Raw genomic sequence first — 16198 nt, forward strand, 5'->3', positions numbered from 1 at the left:
CGAAGAAAACTCTATCCTCTACCCCTCCCAATCCGGATTCCGCAGCAACCACAGCACCGAGACCGCTCTACTCGCTGCCACAGACAACATCCCCACCATCCTCGACCAAGGACATACTGCAGCCCTGATCCTACTCAACCACTCTGCAGCGTTCAACACCATCTCCCACGCACACTCACCGCCAGACTCCACGACGCCGGCATACAAGGAACCGCCCTCAACTGGATCTGCTCGTTCCTCACCGGCAGAACACAAAGAATCAGACTGCCACCATTCCTCTCCCAACCTACAGAAATCAACTGGTGAATGCCCCAAGAATCATCGCTCAGCCCCACGCTCTATAACATCTACATGGCCCCCCTCGCTGCCATTGTCAGACAGCACGGACTCAGCATAGTATCCTACACCAACGACACCCAGCTCATCCTCTCCCTCACCAAGGGCCCAATTACCACCAGACTCAACTTCCAGGAAGGAATGAAGGACGTCGCATCCTGAATGAGCAGCAGCTGCTTAAAGCTCAACTCGGAGAAGACAGAGATCCTCATCCTAGGACCCTCTGCATGGGACAACACCTGGTTGCCCACCGCCCTCGGCACCCCTCCCACCCCCACAGACCACGCCCAAAACCTCGGCATCGTACTGGACTCCTCCCTCTCGATGACCCGACAGGTCAACGCCCTCACCTCAAGCTGTTTCAACACCCTCTACATCCGCCGATATGAATCCCCCCTGAATCAAGGAAGGCCGTCACCCACGCACTCATAACCAGCAGACTGGACTACAGAATCGCCCTCTACACCTGGATCAACAAGTCCCTGCTCCATAAGCTCCAGACCATACAGAACACCGCAGCCAGACTAAACCTCGGCATCCCTCAACATGAACACATTACCCAACACCTGCGGAACGGCCACTGGCTCCCCGTTGAGAAGAGAGTTACTTTCAGGATTCTCACCCACGCCTACAAATCCTACAAATGCCTCCACAACATCGGACCCCAATACCTCAACGAGAGTGTCTCCTTTCAAGCACCCAAGAAAAACCTCCGATCCGCCGACCTCGCCATCGCCGAAACCCAGAGCCAGAAAAGGGGGAAGAACCTTTTCATACATTGCGGCCAAGACCTGGAACGAGCTTCTGATCGACATCAGACACGCCCCATCCCTGAACCTCTTCAGGAAGACACTCAAGACCTGGCTTTTCGACTGAATGGAGCGGCTTACCCCCCCCCCCCCGTTCCCACCACGCCTTAAGACCCTCATAGCATGCTTACAATTCCCCTCATTGATTGATTGATAGAGACAAATGGGATGCAATGCTAGGCCCTAGGCTCAACGATAAAGAATGGCAAACGACATTGGGATACCCCACGGGTTATCACACAATGCCCGTTTCAAATTCATACAGTTTAACTTCCTACACAGGGCTTATCTCACTCCACATGCCTTAAACCATATCTTCTGCCCTCGATGCCAGGATCCACATGCCGATTTTCTAACCATTATGTGGGCATACGCCAGACTATAGGCATACATGGCAGTTTTTCTTAGGAAGGTAACACAAGTCAAGGGGCGCAAGGATTTCCATTCCATGGAGTGCTGTTCGTTGGGTATCTTCCTAAAATCCAAAATGACCAAACTAAGCTCCAGATTCATAGGTCTGTCACTACTTTTTAGCCAACTGGGCAATTACTATGAGGTGGAAGTCAATCACACCACCGTCCGTGAAAACATGGAGAAAAGAAGTGGCATATTGAGCTGACTTAGAATATAAAGCACTGAGTAGGGGAAAATATAGAGGCTGACATAAAAGACCCATCTCAGAGGGGTGAGAGACCCTGTTGCACACTCAGACAGACACCTAAAAAGATGATACCATGTAACCCTAGAGACGAATTGAGCTCCCTCTTCATCAGAAATCCAACCTAACTCACTGGGACATACCCCTACCTATCCCCTTTGCACCACCCCAGATACTCCTGGTTAATCTGATCGCTACTCTGAATTGCGCCCACTCGATTTCCTTACCCATCCCTGAGTTCTGCTCCACCTCCTAATACATACAATCCTAGCACTGCAGACACTAATGTCCCTGGGTGCCCCCGCTAGAGGATGACTTTATCCTCCCACTGGAGGTCGAACATGGGCTTCCGCCTGCTGTGTACTCTGATGGTCAAAAGACTAGGACAATATCCATCTAACTCTAATCTGGAAGTGTCTATTGAGGGGGATGTTAATTGTTTGTTTTCCTTTGTATAAATACTGTTAGACCTAACCAGTCTTCATACAGGTTGACTCCTCACAATTCCAGCCAAAAGTGACAATTTTACATGTTGTGATAACAAATGTACTATAATGATCTACTCTGGCATGGTTGTAATCTCCAATAAACAGAATGGAAAAAGTACCTTCTCAAGAGGGTTCCAGTTAAGAGGAAAAACAAAAAGAGTAAAAACCTCCTTGTCAGTCATAGCTCTTGAATGAAGATGAATAGTAATACTGAAGTGATTAGCAAGGCACAGATTCCCTATGCCACCCAGGAAGAGGAAAGAGCTAGGCCTAAGATGAAGAAGCAGAATGCAGTAGAAGTTTCAACTTCTAGAAATAAAAATCAGGGACTAAGATAGTAGCAAATGTGATGAAAAGTCAGGGGACGAATGCATTGTGAGTGTCTATTTATATATGATTCAGACAGGAAATGAAATAACAGCAATATATTCTACTTCATCTTAAAGTAGGAACCTTATATTATGTATTATGGACAGACTACCATCTTGGGAAGAGCTGTTTATAAGGTTTATCCAAGCCCCTTTTCTGGAATCCATGGTGTTTGTTTGGCAATGAAAAAGCCCAAGTCTGACATCCTTGGCATCTTGCTGGATTCTACAGTTCTGCTGTTGTCTTTTATGTCTGGATCTCCAAGCGGATTGCAACCACCCGTTTGGTTGACCACAAGCGTGGAGAGATGCCAGAACACTCCAGTCGGCGTGCTTTGGGGCAGCACTTGGAGTACTCCTTCCTCCACTACACACATGAAGTCCCTGGTAAGCTCTTACTACTGATCACAGCAAAGACATGGCAGTCTCACCACATCTTTCCACTTCACTTGTTTCATATCATAGAAGAGGTGGGAGTTATAGGTGACAGAGTGGTGGGAGGTTTGTTGTTTGTGGTCCAAAACCTTGAAGATTGTGACACTTACATTCATGTTGGCACTAGATATCTTGGGGAAGGAGCATTAGGTATTCGGTTTACCATGGGCATATTGCTTTGTTGGTATGGCAAACCAGTTTGGACTTTATACTGGTTTTGAGGGAGAGATCCCTTAGGACAGTGGAAATGTGGTCATATATTCTTGTGCCAGATAAAAGCCTTACTACTGAGTGAATAACAGCTTTAATTTAAATAAATAGGGAACAGGAGGGCCCACCAAGATAGAGTTCCCCTTGTCAGCTCTGGCTAACACTAAGGTCTATACAATATGTAAATAATTACTGAATTGGATAAATAGTTTGGATTTCACATGCCCAATACTTTGACTTCATTGATCCTCAAGAAGGTGAAACTATTGCTTTGTAGAACTCTGTTCCCATCTTTGCTGAATTTACAATCTTGAGATACAATCTCCATAAACAGGATTGATTTCATTAATGGATTTCTCATCAAAATCTGTTCATTTCGGATTCGAGATCCATAAAACATACAGAAGTTAACCCCTTCAGTGCCCATGACGAGCTGGACTCGTCATGGGCCGCGGTGGCGCTGTGCCCATGACGAGTCCAGCTCGTCATAGACCCCGCCCGCTAATGCAACGGCCGGCACTGGGCGGGGAAAGGGGCGGGCACTGAAGGGGTTAAAAACACACAGGTTGATACACTAACAACGTTCAGTGATAAATGACAAAAAGAGAATCTATTGTCAAAACAGTAATTGGTTCTACATCTTTCTGAGCAAATTAGCAAATATAGTACTCCAATCTGATAAGTAGTAGGACGCAGTTCCAGAATAAATTAAGATAACATATAATAAAATCCTTATGATTCAAGTCCCAAAGGACAAGTTAAAGAGCATCATAGTGTAGTGAAAGAAAAAAACAGATATTGCATGAAAGGAAAAAAAAAGAGGCGGTTTCCTATATCATGCATAAATATCTCTGCACATATGTGCGCAGCCTAGCGAGAATGAATACGGAGTAGGATTTCCTAGTACAATACTGTTTTTTAGAAAGTGCTGCTGGCAGGATTAACAGGGGGTCTCTCAAGATATGGTTTACGTATAACCCAAGCAGCATGCAAGAATTTTGCTGGGCTAGTAACTACCGCATCGCTTGTGTCAGCCTTCAGAATTCTTAGAGTTATCTCGTGTTGCTTGACTCCTAGCTGGTGGCACACAGGTATAATCCACTTCTTGCGAGGGGCCTTATAGGCCCTGTAGAATAGTAGGAAGTGGTTCAAGGTTTCAGGGACTAATCTGCATACTGAACATAAAATGCTCAACCCTGTGCTGCTTCTTCAACTAGCAACAAACCCATGAATAGGGAGGGACCTGTCTCTGAATTGTAGATACAACTATCTCGGAAGGGAGCCTTGGACAATGTCAAGGGAAGCATCAAAGTCTGGGAAGAGTTTATGATCTAAGAATCGGTTGGTCAAACAACCTGGCTTACAATTCTTAAGCTCTCAGTCCCAAAAATATTCCCTGCACCTATCCTTGATCAGTTTACTTCGGAAAGTTCGTCGATTTCGTCCAGGGAGACCCAGAGTGAGTGGAGGCCAAGAGTGTGAAACAGTTTCTTTATGTAGGCCAACCATGGGATTCTTAGCTGACCCCTAATACTTAGGAATTCCCTAAGGGGGAGCCTATAAGGCTCCAGTTCCTCAGTAGACCAGAGCCTATGCCAGAACAGCAATGCTCTCAGTTGCACAGTAAAGGAGATCGGGTGTAATCCCGTGTCTTGAAGCAAAGGGAGGTGAGGCGTACTTTGTGGGAGGTTAGTTAAATGCCTAAGGACCCTATTTTCCACCAATGTAAGCTCATTAACGCCAACATGACCCCAGAGTTCGGCGCCATATAGGGCAGAGCTTTGTGCGTTGACCTTGTAGATTTCTATAGTTTGAAATACATTTTTAGATTTCATTTTCTTCGCCATCTTGAGGACCACGTCTGTCTCCGGGTGCAGTTTTTGTGCAATCTTCCTAATCTTGGCCCTCCAGCTAACGTTATGGGTCAGACTTAACCCTAAATAGACAGTGTCTTGGACTTGCTCAAGAGATTAATTTTGGAGTAAGATTCTTGGTCTTACTGCCCTATGAAGGTTTAGCACCATACATTTTGTTTTGCTTACATTAACTCAAGTCCTTTATCTGCACAAAACGTTAAAAACGGTTTTATTATAGCCTGTAGGCCTGCAGGGGATTTGGATATGAAAAGGTTATTGTTCGCAAATAGTAAATTGGGGATTTTAGTCTCACCTATTTTCGGAGCATCTTTGTTGGGGAAATGAAGAAACTCATCCAAGTCAATGATAAACAAAGGAAATAGGATGTGAGCTAAAACGAGAACTCCTTTCTCAATGTTAAAAGACACGTGTGTGGTTATCAGTGTGACATCTTATAAGAGCGTCTAAAATGTGCTCCGGGACCCCCATACTGTCTAGGGCTTCCTATTGTTAGCGGCGGGGAACTAGAACAAATGCTGATTTTAAAACAAAAGCTACATAAAGATGACCTTTGCCATGCACTACTGTTTTCCAGTATATCATGCTGAATCTTAAGATTTGATCTAGTGTGCTGATTTTTGGCCTGAAGCCCGCCTGGAGATCCGAGAAGATGTGGTTCGTCAGGGCCCAGCCTGATAATTTCCCCAGGATTTGCTGACAAAATGTCTTCTGTTGCCCATCTATTATACTTACAGGCCTATAGTTTCAAGGATTGTCCTGGCGGCTCTTCTTAAATATCGGGACGATCTTGCCACTCAGCCATGATTTTGGTGTGGGGTTTTTGTTCACAATTGCCCTCAAAAGATTATTGAGATAGGGGGCCAGATGTCAGGCACGGATGTATACACGTCGGCTGGGATGGAATCTGGGCTGGGAGCCTTCTTGGGAACAATGGACTTTAAGACATTGTATGACTGTGAGATGGAGATCACAAGAGGTTCTATTTGCCTAGGGTGGTTCTTTAAGCCCTGGCCTACAGGCCCGCTACCTCCTTCCCCACCACCTGAATACAGCTTTTCAAAGAGGTCAATCCACATGGGGGTTAGACGTGGGAGGCCACTGGTGAGACTGCATAATTAATGACTACTGTGTGCAACAATGAGCCAAAAAGTCTTAGAGTCTCCAGATTTGGCAGCATGAACCAAATCAGACCAGACCTCATTCTCCTAACCAGTTTGGCATTGGCCACCATTTCTTTGTACTTGCTTTGTGCCAAGGTACTACTACTCTGGTCTTTCAATTTAATAGACTTCAACAGGGTGGGTTTGGCTGATTGTTGGAGATAGCCCTTTTTGCAGGGTTATCCCCAAACGTTTTGCTTCTTCCTCCTATGTTTTCCTGACCAGCTGTTGTTGGTTTTAGGATTCTGGGCACTTTACCACTGCTATTCAGTGCTAAAGTGCATATGCTATCTGTGAAAATTGTTATTATGGATTGGTCTTTCCATGATTGGCATATGTGATATCGTAATCATTCCCTAGTAAAGTGCACTGAGTGTGCCAGGGCCTGTAAATCAAATGCTACTAGTGGGCCTGCAGCACCGATTGTGCCACCCACACGAGTAGCCCTGAAAAGGTAACTCAGACCTGCCACTGCAGAGTCTGCGCGCAGATTGTAACTGGCATGTCGACTTGGCAAGTGCACCCACTTGCCAGGCCCTAACCTTCCCTTTTCTTACATATTAGTCACCCCTAAGGTAGGCACACGGTACCCCTGTGGGCAGGGTGTAGTGTATGTGAAAGGTAGGACATGCCCTGGTGTGTGTAGCATGTCCTGATTTTATAAACATAACTACCCCTGGTAACAAGGTAGGAAAATAAAGTTTAGAATGCCTTTAAAATGCATCTTTTAGTGAGGGTGATCTTTACATTCTGTGTTTGAAAATACCACTTTTAGAAACTAGGTATTTACTTGCTTAGCCATCCAGTGTGCCTCTGCTAGGATGTGTATTGACTGGCTTTGAAGTGACAGGGGCTGGGGATGTGCAGTGGCTCCAGAGAGTCTGGATGAGTCAGGGCTGGGCTGAATAGACCTGGGCTGCCTTCAGAGTAGTGGGAGGAGTTTTCACTAGCACCTGAATAGGCCCAGTCTGCATTTAGACTAGTGGGAGGAGATTTCCTTGCACCTGAATGGCCTGGTCTGCTGGAGACAATACTGTCTCCGCATCCTGCTGGGAAGCTGGGACAGAGACGACCAAACTGGTTTGGACTAAGCACAGACCCTCCCTGCCTGAGAGAATAAAGGAATTTTGGGTATAAATACTGGGGTCCTGACCCCAGAACTTTAGAACTCTTTTGGACCCAAGAAGACTGTCAAGAAGAAGAGCTGGAGAAGCTATGAGGAGAGATTACCACTTTGCTGTGTTGGCCTGCAGTGGCTGCTTCTGTCTTGGGCAGTGAAAGGACTGGACTGAACTTTCTGCAACTTCCTTTTTAGGTCTCGCTGAGCCAGCGCATGCGCTACTCTGCGAGACATTTAGTAGGTGGGTTTTCAAGTGCTACCCAACGCTTTGGCTGGCCTAGCGCTTGCGTTCACGCGAGCATGCACTCGCGCAGTCGCCATCTGTCTTTCATGGGTCATTAAGAGTGTGGACGCTGCAGCTGCTTTCACTTTTGCAGCCGCGCGCCCACTCGCTCTGCCCTGTCCGTGTCTACACCGCCTCTCTCCTCATGCGCTCAGCGCATCGCTCGCGGGCACACAGAAACCGTGTGGACGCTGCAGCTGCTTTCACATTTGCAGCCGCGCACCCACTCGCTCCGCCCTGTCCGTGTCCATGTTGAAGACCGCTTGTTAAATGTTTTATTCCTCTTCTTTCCTTCAACCATGATCTCACAACACCCTGCCTATCCTTACTGATCTCTCCCACCTCCACTTATTTTATTCCTCACCCCCAGGAGCCTTGCTCTTCTTCTTCTTCCTCTTCTTCTTCTTGCCAGGCTCTTCTGACATATCGGCCTCATCCTTGTCCTCTAGTTCCAACTCTCCATTGAGGTGTGAAAGTTCTTCAAGCAGCGATTGCTGCTGTGTCACTGCAGCCATGTTCAAGAGAGAGAGCCTAGGTCTGACCGGAACACTGTGGTTCCTCTACGATTCAGGGGACCCGGGTTTCCGCTCTAACATCACTCTATGATTCGGCCATCACCAGTAAAGGGGGATGCCGGGACAGCTGCACACAAAATTCCGGAGTACTCATCTATAAACATAGAAAACGGACTAGACCACTTTTTTCCACCGAGGGCTCCGTATAGAAACACATTAAAAATACCCAATTAAATACAAAAGCCATCATATTTTTAACTGCAGCTTTTGTGAACCCATTTCAAAATGAGCTTTGAGTTTTCGCGAATACCATTTTCGATATGACAATTACATTGGAATATAGAGGTAAAGTAGCTCAGATCGTAATAACCATTCACTTATTCTGAAGCTTTTAGCTAGTTAAAAACACATTTTCATAAACACTTCGTAAGCTCATAGTATTCGGTTCTCACAAACGCATTCAGTTCACATTTTCAAAATGGCCGACAGACTGGACGACCGTATTGTCAGGAAGGCTGGTTATTACTGTGCCTGGATAATAGATCAAAGATGTAAACAAATTTAACCTCTTGACTGCTAGGGCTTATTTCAGCAAAATGTATCCATACCAAATTTGTGTACTTGTTTCCCAACATTCCAGGAATTCTAAAGGTTTCTATTTTGTTGTTGTTGCAGTTTTATGTAAATTCATTGCCTTCTGTATTTATCTGTAAACATTAGCAGAAATGAAAAGCTGGGAGCCTTAAATATGAAGAATGAAAAGTGGGTATGAATAAACCTATGTGTTTCTGAAATGTACACAAACTACTGAGTTTAGGGACCACGATTATTTGTACACCGCTGAATTTGCACTGAGCCATATTATCTTGTGATTCAGAGGGCATTTTGCCCAAGGTCTTCTTCCTTGCACACTGGATTATATTTGGAAGCCACAAATGCAAAGAATTCTAATTGTTAGTGACAAATGTTCTACTATTCTGTGGACCTAGCGCCTGCAACAAACAAGCATTGGCATAGCCAATAGGTCTCGCTCTTGGGACCTTATAAGTATTTAGTTATGCAGCACAATATCCTTGGTGCAACAACATCACCTGTTGCATGGCTAAACACTTATACGGTCCCAAAGGCGAGACCTATTGGCTATGCCAATGCTTGTTGTAAGTTTCTCCAAGGGCTTGAGGCAGAGCTTTCCCCCTGTTCAAGAAGTCTCAGGAACAGTATGATGATCATGGGTCACTGTCAACGGTGTGTGTACTGTATTGCCCTATTGCTCCGTGTAATGTACGCCTCAGTTGCAGCTGTGCATGTTTATTGGAAAATGTATATATAAAGTATTAAAAAAAAAAGTCTCAGGAACAGCAAAGACTTCAAGTTCTTCTGCCATCAGCACTGGGGATTGTGTGTTTGGTGCTGCAACAGAAGAAAAGCAAACCGACGCTGTCTACGACGCCGCTGCCAACTCCGTGACCTGAAGGCACCGCAGAGGTCACCGACGCACCGCAACCATGGTCTCACTGACAACGCCACCTGATGACGTCACCGAGCTGCTGCCTGCATCGCGAGCTGTGGGCCCCGCACTCCACACCGCCCCGCTTCACGCCGTTGCCCTGGTATCCCCAACGCTGCCGCTCCATGCCGACATTGACGCCATTACTTGCACCGTGGTTCGAGGGCACTGCTCATAAGTTACATGACGCACCGTCCTCATCCCGCACCACAGCCTCGGCCTACCGACGCCGGCGCCATCGACTCCAGTTCGTCAGCTGACGACAGCGCTTCAGCAACGACGACGACGACGACGCTGCTTGCACCGTGACCTGCCAGCACCGCGACAAGCACTCCATCATTTCGCATCGCAGCCCTTGTCTCACTGACGCTGCTGGATGACCGTCACAGAGCCGCTGCCTGCACCGCGCGCTGAGGGCACCGCACGCCGCATCGCTGAACTTCGCACCGCAGACCGGATGCATGCAGACGCCCCTGACTTCAACAGCGAGGAGTTCGATCTGCAACGCGTGTGACTTCAAGGATCCGACAACTACTGCGCCGACCTCCGGAACCGACGCCTGCGGACGCCGTGCTTTCGGAGCTCATCGAGAGGTTGCCAATGCCCTGCATTTCTAAAGGTACTGTTTTACGGGTCTTCCCGACACCGTAGCTCGCCCGCGATGCCGCTGTCAGCCAGAACTGTTTGGATTTGTTGTTCACGACGCCGTGATAGCTCCAGATGGAGCTGTCGACTTCAAGGAACTTTATTTCAAGTCTATTTTGATTACTGAAGATTTCTAAATAGTGTATTGTGGAATTTTATCCTTTTTGGTCTTGTTGTGAGTATATAAAAATATTGGTTATTTTTCTAAACTGGTGTGGTGTCCTTTTGCAGTGCTTTCACTGTGTTACTGTTGGTTATGTGCAAATGCTTTACACACTGCCTCTAAGATAATCCTGACTGCTCGTGTCAAGCTACCAAGGGGGTGAGCAGGGGTTATTTTAGGAGTGTAACTCCTTAATCCTGACTAAAAGGAAGGGTCCCTACTTGGACAAAGGTGCAAACCCTTGCCAACTAGAGACCCCAATTTCTAACATTGGTTGTCAGCGGTGATGATAGGACTTGTGTTTGCACTTGACTTACAGTGATTGGTGTGCACTACTACCATATAGCAGACCATTACGTACCACATACTGTTCTTTTGGTGGTCTATTTTTGCCTTTCCATCGGTCTTGAACTTGAACTTTCCAGTACAACATGCCTGAATCAATTGCATCATCTGCTGCATCCTTGGAAGTGGCTTTTGAGGAGTAGAGGTTAGAAACCTACAATGTGAAGGAATTGAAGGCGATCTGCAAAAACCTTAAAGTCCAAATCAGGGGCCTCACCAGAAAAGAGGAGCTACAAAAGGCACTGAGGGCCTGGGTAGCAGCCAGACATGCTAGTGAGCTGTCTGGGGATCTTGGCATGGAGGCAGAGGAGCCTATTCCAAGGGAGGATGTGCTTTTGAGAGGGCGGGCCCCTCTAAACCAGGCAGCAGTGGCTTGTCCCCAGAGGATCTGGAGGACAGGCGGGAAGCAAGGAGAGTTGCAATGCAACTGGAGAAGCTTAAGTTAGCCATGGAGGAGAAAAGGATGATGTTAGACCATGAGTTTAAAATTAGAGTGCTGGACTGGGAAGCTAGTAGGGCTAGGCCCAGACCAGATGGTGGCTACAAAAGTATTAGGTCCAGTACTGAGGATGAGGTATACAAACTTACAGACTTGGTGCCCTGCTTAAAGGAGGGGGTTGGCATACACCAGGGGGTTCAGGATTGTGAGGTTACTCCAGTGTCCCTGAGGTGCATAGGGGACCCGACAAAGGGAATCATATTACTGGTGGTGGGAGGGACACTCTACTGACTCTAGATGAGAGGTGCAGGGAGAGGGGTTCCCCCATGGTAGAAGCCCTGGTAAGTGAGTATGGAGACCAGCCAGAAGAGTATGGGTTGAGGGACAGCAACAGTCAGACAATGTCTCACCAGTCTTGTGAAAATGATGTGGGGTACTTTTCTGAGGCACTGGGTGGTTGGGTGAAAGGTAATTTGATTAACACCTGTGTGGGGCTGTGTGATTCAATTGTTGGAGAGCATATTTTAAGTCTCTGTTTTCCAAAGCTATGCTAACACCAGGTGAAGTGTGAGTTCTCTGACCCCAGGGAGCTTGCACTGGAGGCAGACATTTTAGTGGATTCCAGAGGGTCTGGAGAAGCATCTAGGGGTGATCCTGCAGGAAGTGGCTCAGGTATTTCCCAACCGAGGTTGGTGGGAAAGGTTTGTGGTAGCCCAGATAGGTCCCACTGTCGTGGGAGGTGTGTAGGGGCTCACGTCCTGTCTCTGCAGAGAAGGAGTGGGAATGGGCTGTGGCCCAAGGTGTCCAACACCCAGGCCCAGAGCCTGTGGGGTTCCATGAGGGAACACCAGATGGGGAGCCTAGGCTGTACTGAAGGCCACCCATTGAGGGGGATCCCCTAGTGTCTGGGGAACTGGGGGGACTGCTGTAACGAGCATCCCACCCATTCCGGTGTCTGGCAGGACCGCTCCAGTTGGGAGGGTGCATGAGTCCAGCGTAAAGGGTGAGGGGTACGCCGTCCCCAGTGGAAGGACCAGTGGGTCAGGGGTTGCCAGCTATAGGTTAGAGCATCCCAGGACTGACCCTGGTGAGGCCACTTCTGGCCTGGGGGGTGTCCATGCTCTGTCAGGTGGACAGGAGGCTGGAGACCTGTGCCAGGCAGACTCTTGCACAGCTCATGAGGAGTGTGTTTCTCTTGGGGGGGGGGTGTACTCCCCGGAAGTCCTGGGTTGACAGGTACAGGTCCAGCATAAGGGTACAGACCCTGGGTTGGAGGACCTGGAGAAAGGGGCGACTGCTAACAGTGCCCCTACCGGTTTGTCTTCTGGGGATGCTGCTCCAGGTGGGAGGGTACAGAGCCCCAGGGAGGAGGACTGGGTGTGGGAGAGTGGGAGAGACCACCCCAGTCCTGTGTCCAGCCACAGGGTACAGACCCTGGGCTGGTGGACCAGTTGCAGGATAGCATCCCTGAACTGGTGGGAGAATTGTGCAGAACACCTGCCACAGGTGCCCTGACAATTCTGGAGTCGAGGGAGACTGCTCCCAGTGGGGGGATGCAGACCCCGGGGAGGGGGAGAGGGTGTAGGAGAGCCCACCCCAGTTTCCTGTCCGGCCGCAGAATACAGACCCTGGGCTAGTGGTCCAGTGTCAGGATGCCATACCTGACTTGGCAGGAGAGAGAGTGGAGAAATGGTGCCAGGCACCTGGGGCTACCGCCCCCCACTCTCTGACACCACAGAGGTTAGAGAGGCCTGAAAGGCATAAGGCCTGGCTCTCATCACTGACAGTTGTCAGTGGCCACTGTCGCTTGCTGTCCTGGTGGACAGAGTTGCCCCTGGGAGAGGGACAGAAGTCACACCCTGGGGGTGGACTTGGCCACACCACTATGTCGGCAGTGGTGGTACTGTCTACCTGCTGGGACCCACCTGTGAGCAAGCTACGGTTAGGTGCTGCACAGATAGTTTCCACAGGTGAGGAAAAGGGATTCCCATGGGCCAGCTTAGTGGGCCCTGAGAGTATGGATAGAGGGATCCAACTGAATTCAGGGAGGCATAGAACGGGAAATGACACCTGCTTTTGCTGGCCAGGTTCCATGTTCTGTCGCCCCAAGCAAGGAACACCATAGAGGTATGGATTGGTCTACCCTGGCTTTAGGCTGGAAGGGGGTTGTGTTGGAGATGGCCCTTTTTGTAGGGTTATCCTCAAACTATTTGTTTCTTCCTTCTATTTTTTCCTGATCTGCTGTTGTTGGTTTTAGGACTCTTGGCACTTTACCACTGCTATTCAGTGCTAAAGTGCATATGCTCTCTGCGAAAATTGTTATTATGGATTGGTGTTTCCATGCTTGGCATATTTAATTTACTAATCAGTCCCTAGTAAAGAGACTGATTAGTGTGCCAGGGCCTGTAAATCAAATGCTACTAGTGGGCCTGCAGCACTGATTGGACCAGCAGCATTATCCCGAGCCTTCCTTTTGCCCATTGCTGTTTTACACTCCTTAAGGTCAGATACTCATGATTTAAGCTGGTATGAGATGAAGTTCATACATCAAGGGTATGGTTCCCTTCAAAGCCACGCTGCCCACCCTCTGGTTGTAAATAATCTTAGTAGGCTGAGGGAGGTATACAAGCAACACAATAGGACTGGGCGTACCTGGAGGAAGATAAGCAAATATGAGCAACAGTATAGGTGGCCAAGATTTGAACCGGGGTGGTGACCCTGCCTGGGCTCTTCCTGGTGATGAGGAGTGAAGACTGGCCCGCCTTTAGACCTGGCACAGCCCACGTCGCAGGGGCTCACAATGTGCTATTTAGCACTCCAGTCATCACAGGGGCTTCTCCGCCTGCCCTCTTGCTGATTTCTGCAGGCTTCCTGGTACTAGGTATCCCCAACAAACAAACAATGGCGTTCTGCATTGCGTGGGCTCACAATGCGCTATATAGCTCTCAAGGAGTCAAGTGGCTTCTCCTACCGCATCCTTCCTGATTGCTGCCAGCTTCCTGGGACTAGTAGTCCCCATCAAACAAAGGAGGGCATCCTGCTGCACCACAGGGGCTCACAATGCACTATTTTGCGCTCCAGGCGTCATGTGGCTTCTCCAACCACTCCCTTGCTGATTGCTGCAGGCTTCCTTGGACTAGTAGTCCATGACAAACAAACAATGGTGTCCTGTGCAGCATGGGCTCACAATGTCCTATATAGCACTCCAGGCATCACAGGGCTTCCCCTCCCGTCCCTTGCTGATGGTTTCAGGCTTCCTGGGAATAGTAGTGCCTGACAAACAACCAATGGCATTGATGAATTTAATTCTCTCTGGGTTAAGCTTGAGAATAATTTTTGTGACACTTTTTCAGAGTAAGAATATCTTGGATTGAGGCGATCTTTTAACAAGTCTATTTTTTCCATGCATGTTGGTGGACAGTCATGCCATCCCCCTCATCAAGATTTTGAGTGGTCAGATATAACGATTGAATTATGCAGGCCCAAGGACTGACTCCAAGGGGACACTATACGTGAATGAGGAAGGTTTTGGGGTGAAATACCTACAGTGAAGCAGATGAGAACCAGTACAGGAACTCACCTTTAATGCACATGATTGCTTACAGAACCTGGGGAAGTCTGTGGTGATCAACTCTCTGGAGTGCCACCCAGAAATTGAAAAGCATGAGGAGGCATACAGCACCATGATCCAACATGCAGTATTTCGAGTGTTGCCCTTTCTGTGGTGCAGGCTCTACAGAATACAGATTGGTATGGAGCTAGCGGCTTGGTTAATTTAATGCGGTTGGTGAGTTGGTGATGGCCGCACATTCCTAAGCACCTTACCCAGACAAGGCAATGTTGTTAGCAAGCAGTAGTTAACAAAATTGTTAGGTCATATTGAGGCTTCTTTGGTGAGAAGTAACATGTCCATTCTTGAAGGAATCCAGGAATATGCCTTCCTCAAGGGAAACATTACTCAGAAGCCTACAGAATAGCTTGACGTTCATTATATTAGGGATGCTGTGTTGGTGTCTTCATGATAAAACACTGGTTTTACCTCTTTTATATTGTTGACATGTTTTGCATCAGAAAGTGATCCGAATTTGGACCATTCATTGGAATGTTGTGAAATTAGTAGAGTGATCTGAGGTGGCCAATTCACAGTGAGGATAGAGATCTCTATTGCAGCAAAGTTTACTAATGACTGAAGGTAGTGAGATTCAAGTAGGAAATAACTTTGAAGTATTTTTCTAGCATTTCTTCCAACAGATATAAGGAATAAGGATTTTAGACCCATCTAGACCAGATTTCTTCCTGTTTAGATTTTGTCACAGACTTGTTGCTCCTGGCATGCCTTCATTCTCAAATAGCTGAGCAGCAGAAAACACTTGGCAATGATATTTGTTACCTTTCACCTGCAGGTAAGCAAAAAGCCAGTCTTTAGGTCTCCACCAAACATTCCCCAACTATGCCATAAGGTAGTGTATGTTGCATAAGTATGCTGTCTATGTAAGGGTTGTTCTTGTACATTTTCTACTTTCCTGATAGTGTTCCTTTTATGTAACAGATTCCCGGCGTGTTCCTTCCTACAATGAGTGAGTGTTTTCCTCTATCGTTCCTGCCAGCTCACCTAGGACTGGACACTGAAAAGGTCTGTTGAGCCTGCTTCTTTGATTGCCTGAGCTAAGGGACACTGCTTCCGGTAGTCATGAAGTCACTATACATATAACAGTATATGTGATAGTTTTCATGAGTCCCCTTAAGAGGGAACCAGGTGGGAGGAAAAAAACTAAGAGTAAAAACTTCCTTCAGAGAGTGATCCAAATTTGGACTATTCATTGGAATGCTGTTGAATTAG

This window comes from Triturus cristatus, chromosome 6, assembly GCF_964204655.1.
Source record: "Triturus cristatus chromosome 6, aTriCri1.1, whole genome shotgun sequence".
Lineage (NCBI taxonomy): Eukaryota > Metazoa > Chordata > Amphibia > Caudata > Salamandridae > Triturus > Triturus cristatus.